Genomic DNA, 7,310 nt, shown 5'->3' on the forward strand with positions numbered 1-7,310 from the left:
ACGCCATAGCAGCGCTCCCAGCACTGACTAATCAACAAGGTGCGAGCAACGCCTGCGCAGCTCCGGGAGACACCGCCTCCTCCTCCGCCTCCCCGGCGCCGCCCGCTCCGCCTCCCGCCCGGCCTCTGCCTCGCGCCACTCCCGCCCCGCCACCCGGCGGGTTCGGCGCGGCGTCTGCTCCCTGGCCGCAGCAGCCGGCGCCGGCAGCTCGGCGCACTCCGCAAGCTTTAGCTCTCGCTCCCCCGTCCGACCGCTCGGGCGCCCTGCAGCCTCGCCCGGCGTCGCCGTGCGCGGGGCCCTTCCCGGAGCCCCGGAGGGCCGAGAGAACTCGGGGATTGTTTTCGCAGTCGTGCTGTTCTCCACTCCCACCAGGATAACGAGTGACCAGACCTTTGGGTGTTCCCCTCTTGGTGCTCAATTGTCCACAGTCTAAGGAGACAGGCCAGGAGAGTGTCACGGGGACAGACGAGGTTGGGAATCCTCCTTGCCGTTTCCCCCCAACCCCGCAACTCCACAAACGGAGCTGGAAGTTACCCCCACCAGTTTAAGCTTTGGCTGCTAGGCAAGACGAAAAAGGCCCAAGCGTGGAGAAGCAGAAACGTGATGGAAGGAAGGTGACCATCCAGTGCTGTACCTACATTGTGTGAAAAAGCTGCTGGAGAACTGAGGCACATGAAGGGACACACACACACACACAGACGAAGGGAAAAGGAAAAGTAGGTCACTGGATGCCCACTAGGGTCAGCTGTTTGCACGTGCTTTTCCCACTCAGTTCTTGTCAGTCTTAAAGACTGGGATAGTTCCTAGTTTCTGGAAGCACCACCTCTACATTAGGTAATTTCACAGGATTACACAATACACACACACACACACACACACACACACAGTCCTACCCCATGCTGGAATGCAAACCTACAGTTTACTTTCTACAATAAGTCTGTTTCCCACATTTGTAAGCATGGCCTGTTCACTGTGAACACAGTATAAAGATGGTGGTGAGGTACCTGTTTCTTGAAGCACATCCTGGCTTGCATGCTAATTTTTTTTTTCCTAATGTTAAAGTAGCAGAGATAAGTGTTGCTGAGGTAAAAGGGTTGTACATCACCTCTGTTTTCAACACATGTATTCAATGTTCAGTGCTTGGTAAGGTAAAGCAAGCACCTGCCTGGCCACCCCAAAAGGCCCTCAAGAGATTCCATGGCCTATTACAGGGATGACTTAAAAGGTCTGTGCCAATGAACAAGCAAGTCTGTTAGTGTTTGCACTTGAAGAAAAACAAGGAATTTTTCTTCACCCAACCTCCTGGTTCTCTCACTTTGAAGCATTATTGACAATTTTCACAAAATTCTTCCACTGAAAGTTTTGAGTTTTATGTTATTCACGTTAATTTTTTTAAGTCTTGGGAGAAAACAGTATTTTGCTATATATTTTACTCAAAATCAGAGGTTCATAAAGTTCTAAGATTTGCTTACATAAAGAAGAATGTTTCAAAGCCATAAAGAACAAGGAACCAACTTTTTTTTCCCCTAAACAATCATTTCTGAGAATAAAGGTTGGGGATTTCAAAAAAAAAAAAAAATGACACGAAGTTTTGGGGATGTAGCTTAGTGGTAGAGTGCTTGCCTAGCATGTGTGAGGCCCTGGGTTCAATCCTCAGCACATGGTGGGGGTAGGGGACAGGAAACTTCTAAGATTGGGCAAGGAGGTCAGGGGCACTGCAGCCTGTGGGTGGATACTAAATCCTTATATGGTAAATTGATTTAAAAAAAATAACTTTCTGCTACTATTATATCCTCTTTAAAAGCTTCAGGGAACATAAGAAATAATTCCCTCTCACAAAAGGATTAGTGACTTATGACCTAAAGACAAGATAAAAAGGAAAAAGATTAATGTAATCAACTTTTTAAAAATCAATAAAAGTCTTACATTGGATTTGCTCTTACTGCTGACCTTGCAGAAAAAATTTCATTTCAATTTTGAGTATTCAAAGGAAGAGACTCTAATGAGCAGCAAATTCTTGGTCTCATGTCCTGGAGGAACCTTTAATTGGAGATAAAGAGAGTTTTGGTTAAACTCAAAAAAACATCAACTGAGAAGGATAATCTTTCAGTCTGGCTGAACTGTACTTCCAAAGATGTTTCTGAAGATTGTTGGAACAATGCAAACTATGTATATAAAAGCATAACAACTGGGTTCAGGTGTGCTATAGTTTGAACCTTGTATTTCCCGCTATGGTCCATGTGTTAAAGGCTTATTGTTCCCCAAGGTGGAACTCTGGAAAGATGGTGGAACCATTAAGAGGTGGGGCCTAGTGTCCATGTTCTTGAAGGGGATAGTATGACCCTGGCCTTTTCCTCTTCCTCTCCTCCTCTCCCTGGCTGGAGGTTGGTGGGTTTGTTCTACCATGAACCCCTGCCATAATGTCCTATGTCACCACTGGCCCAAAAACAAAAGGGCCAACTGATCATGGACTGGAATCTCCTAAACCATAAGCCAAAATTTTCTCTCTTTAGAAGTTGACTATCTCAGGTGTTTGTTATAGTAATAGAAAACTAACATATGGGTAAAACACAGTATTTTGCAGCTTATGGAAAAGTTTCCTGTAAGGCAAAATTTGATATTCTGGTTCCTTTTTCCTGCTGAATTCCTTTTTAAACTGTGATTTATGAGAGGCAGCATATTATGGTGATTAAAAATATAAACTCCAAAGACTGATTGCTTGGGTTTGGTAAGTAGTTTCCTCCTATTTAGGATATTGGAAAGCTTGATGTTTCCTCCTCTGAAAAATGTAGATAATACTAACTCTCATCTTAAATAATTTATCATTTAATTTATGTTGACATTTAGAATAGTGTCTGATACATAGGAAATGCCATGAAATATTTGCAATTATAGGTTGAGTATCTCTTTATCAGAAATTTTTAGGACCAGAAGTTTTTTGGATTTCAGATATTTTTGGATTTTGGAATATTTGCATATGCATGATAATGAGAACCAGGTCTAAACATAATATGTGATTTTTAAAAATATTTTACTGCTTAATATTGAACCTGGACTTTGTATGGGCTAAGCATGTGTTCTACCACTGAGCTACCTCAGCCTTTTCAAGGTAATTTTACACGGTTTTTAGCATGCCTGCATTTTGACTTGGATCTGTCACATGAGGTCAGGTGGGAATTCCACTTGTGGCACCCTGTCAGTGTTCAAAAAGTTTTCAGACTTTGGAGCACTTCTGATTTAAGATGTTTGGATTAGAGGTGATCAACCTGAATCTGAGTTCGATACCCAGTACCGCAAAAGAAAAAAAAAAAAAAAAAAAAGGATTATTGGCTTTGGAGGGGCAAAATTTATGGAAAAGATAGAGATAGATTTAGATGTAAGGAAATGATTAGATTTTGGAAAAAAAATAATTGTATAGGTCACAGAATTGAAATACATTCCTCAAATAGGAAACCCAGCTATAGGACTTCACTACCTTACTTTAGAGTCTGCGGGATTAACTTGTTCCACAGTGAACCAACCTGCTAGCAGCAGATTCAGGCAGTGGTCAGTGAGGACTCTCATATACTAGAGTCTGTAGCTATTGATAAGTCCAAGAGGAAATCAGCATATATCACTAGAAGATTTTTAGGATGGACATTTCCCTGCTTCCTAACTATGAGTCTACCATTCATAGATAACTTGTTAATTCTATAAAATATCAGCTTTGCAAGATAAAAATATTATGTGTTGGTTTTCCTCATATCTGAGTGTCCTAGGTCAAATGTGATATTGAAGTTCACAGCCCTAGTTTTCTATGACTGAGTTCTTTTTCTGAAATTCCATGCTTTTACCAGAGTTGACTTAAAAGTCACTCCCTACCTAAAAACTTGTCTATATCATCATTGTCTGTGGGATAAACTATAAAGTCCTTTGCAAGACATAAAAGTTTCTTCCTTTGTGTGGTTTGGTCTGCTCCCCGGCCTCATTTCTATTGACTACCTTCTGACACCCTGTGATCCAGTAGTACAGCCTTTTTGCAGTGATCCAAAGTGCCATGCTGATGCGTGCCCTTGCAGGTATTCTCTCAGTATAAAATGCCCTTCACCTTTTCGCTTACTGTGAAACACCTATTCCTCTTCCAACTTCTTGCATTGGGTGGAATGTTGCCTGTCCTTTTCCAAGGAGACCCCTTTTTCTGTGGTACCATTGCACCTGGCAATACCCTCGTTAGCTATGCTGATTGCACTGTGATTTATTATCTGTTTTCATGTTAGCTTTCCCCAGTAGACACCAATTAGCTGTCCCCACTGGAAGTGTGTTTTATTTGCCTGTTTTTCTGCAGCTCATGTTTCCATGCCTGGCACAGGGAACATGCTCAATTAATGTTTGTTGAACGGAGCAGTCAATGGTCTGAGTCATCCTCTCACTCTGTATTATTTCATAGGTCACTGCATCTCTTATTATAAACAATACATCAAGCCTATATCTTTTCAGGACTTTCCCATGTGGACAATGTTTCTTATCAGATTGACCCCTCTCCCCAGGTTTTTTCATTCATCTGAAAATGTGAATTTCATTGAAATCAAGATCTGCACTCTTATCACCACACTAGAGATTACGCTTCTTGACTAGTAGTTGTAACACGTATTAAAACAATTAGCATACTTATTGTTTGTTAGTTTATTCGTGGTCTCCCTGACTAGGACTTTATTCCTCCAAAGGGCAGACTTTATTATCTCAGCTTCCATAGAACTAGTAAGTCACATATATATTCTCTATATATGTATATGTGTATTTATATATTAGTGAATATATATGTATATATTTATATATATGCCGAGTGGATGAAAGTACCATAAAAAGCGTAACCAGCATATCCTATCTAGTATGGACACTTTCAGAAAAGCTTTAAAAATATTCAAAAATTTACTTTGTCATCTCTCCCTTTTTTTTTTTTTTTTTTTTTTTTTTTGGTACTGGGGATACTGAACCACTGAACCACATCCCCAGCCCTTTTTAATATATTTTATTTAGAGACAGGGTCTCACTGAGTTACTTAGGGCCTCACTAAGTTGCTGAGGCTGGCTTTGAACTCGAGATCCTCCTGCCTCAGCCTTCTGAGCTGCTGGGATTATAGGTGTGTGCCACCATGCCTGGCTCATCTCTCCCTTTCTTGTTTTTGATATAGATATCAAAAGTAGATCACTAGATAAGACAGATACTAAGGTGCTAATAGAGGAATATTAAGGGAAAGCATCACAGGTTGCAACCTGGATCTCGTGAGCTGTTTGCTCTCAAAACAATATGCAAGAAATCTCCACTTAAAAAGACATCTCACGCTATGATCCAATACATACATAGTTGAAACAAAAGTTTTACAAATGATACTTATTTTGTATACTTAGAATGCATACTGCATCTTGATCTTTTAATCTATTCTTTTATGTTTAATTTTTTTAACATCAGTCATGACTAACTTTATTTCACAATCCATAATGGGTCACAACCTACCATTTAAAAACCACTATTTTAAATAATAATTTATGCATTAAGTATTTACAGTTCATCAAAACAAAGTGCATTATGGTTAAAGTTATAGGAGCTTCTAAAATTCAAGAATAGTCAGAAATAAAAAGGTAAAACTGATAAGAATTTAATCATTCAGTTTACCAAAGTCATCGTTTATGGGTATACATGTGAGCACATGTGTATATGTGTGTGTACATAATTTCACAGGTGATAAATGTGGATTTGTAAAGAAAGCACCCCTTGTGGATGGTGCTTTTGCTCCCAACCAAGCACAGGACCCCAACTAGAAAAGCTGCTATTAGTGAAAAGTTGTCCTGCTCTGGGTGTGGCTTTTGAAGTTATGGGCAAGTCTTCCCAAAGGAGTGGTTAAATGAGTCAACGGTTATCTATACAATTCTGCTGTTTTAATAGATCTTTCCAAAATACAGCAGAATCATTAACATTATTTTGTGTATGCTAGCAAGTTGCTTTTAATAATTCACTTAAAGTACTAGCTAAAGAAATAGCTGAATTAGGTATATCCATTATGAAGTAGATGAGCTAATGTTCTTTTCTCTTAGAAGAGTCTATGGTTCATGACATAATTTAGTTTTTTCTCAATGACTTTATCTATTTAATGTGACAAAGCTTAGGTAGAAAACATTTCCTTTTGTTTTTCTTAGTGCCAAAATAATAATTCCTATTATGAACATTTATTAGTGCCCAAGCTCTTCGCAGGATATGAACAAGTTCATTGTTCTGGTGATCTGAAGCAAGGAGTTTTAGTGTTAGGGGCAGTTACAGATGGCTTCCAGTTTTAAGCCTCTCCCTGGAAAGATAATGAGATTTTAGCTCCCTGCTGACAAATCCTCTGAAGAAAGGCCATCCTATATGTTTTCCTAAGTTGCACATTCTTTGCCCTCTTTTGTAGCAAGCAGTGAGAAAAGAAAGAAGATGGTGGTCATATGGGCACCTCCTGAACGCCTGACTACACCTGGACAAATGGGGTATGCTTTCCTCCCTGACCTCTCTTGTCCTTCAGGTCCTGGTCTATGAAGACTAGGTAGTGTTACCTTAGCTTGCGTAGAATTGCTGCAGATCGACTGAGCCGTTTGAACAATGTCGGAAATGGCAGAGCTGTCCGAGCTGTATGAGGAGAGCAATGACCTTCAGATGGACGTGATCCCTGGCGGGGGTGACCTTTCCGTAGTGGAGGTGGGCAGCGGGAACCAGGAGCCACCCCTGAGCCCCTCTGGCAAGGTGGCCCCTGCCACAGCTCGAGGAGGAAGGCCCAGTGGAGGTGCAGAAGGTCCAGTCAACGGGAAATGCGGCCTGGCTATCCAGCCCAACCCTGGGGAACAGCCGGGCCAGATGGCGGGCCCAGACTTGAGAGCCAGGACCAGGACGAGGAATTTGATGACCAGGAGGACAACGACGACCATCCTGAAGAGGAGCAGCTGAGTGGGGCAAGCAGCCCGGGATGGCGGGTTTCAGACCCATTATGAAAGACCCTGTTTGATAAGTCAACTTTTATAGAAGAGCTTTTTTCACTTAATGGTGGTCAATCATCTGACGGAAGAACTCGGTTGTGATGAGATTATTGATAGAGAGTAATTAAATGCTGATAAGAGGAGGAAACTACTTGAGGAGAGACCCAACTTTCCGCTCTTCTTTGGGTTCATTTCAAAGAGATCTGTGCCAATGAAAAACTTGATCTTTGGAAAAAAAGTTGGTTTTTGCTTTTCAGAATAAAGGACAAATAGGACAGTGATTGCACAGTTGTGAAAAGGATAAGAATCATAAAAGGCGGTCTTAAGACT

General features: G+C 41.2%; 1 pseudogene; it reads left to right on the forward strand.

The window, feature by feature from the left end:
• The first annotated feature begins 6,609 nt into the window (after positions 1–6,609).
• Positions 6,610–7,104, forward strand: LOC124965262 (EP300-interacting inhibitor of differentiation 1-like; annotated as a pseudogene).
• Positions 7,105–7,310: the final 206 nt, after the last annotated feature.

This window comes from Sciurus carolinensis, chromosome 15 (assembly GCF_902686445.1).
Source record: "Sciurus carolinensis chromosome 15, mSciCar1.2, whole genome shotgun sequence".
Lineage (NCBI taxonomy): Eukaryota > Metazoa > Chordata > Mammalia > Rodentia > Sciuridae > Sciurus > Sciurus carolinensis.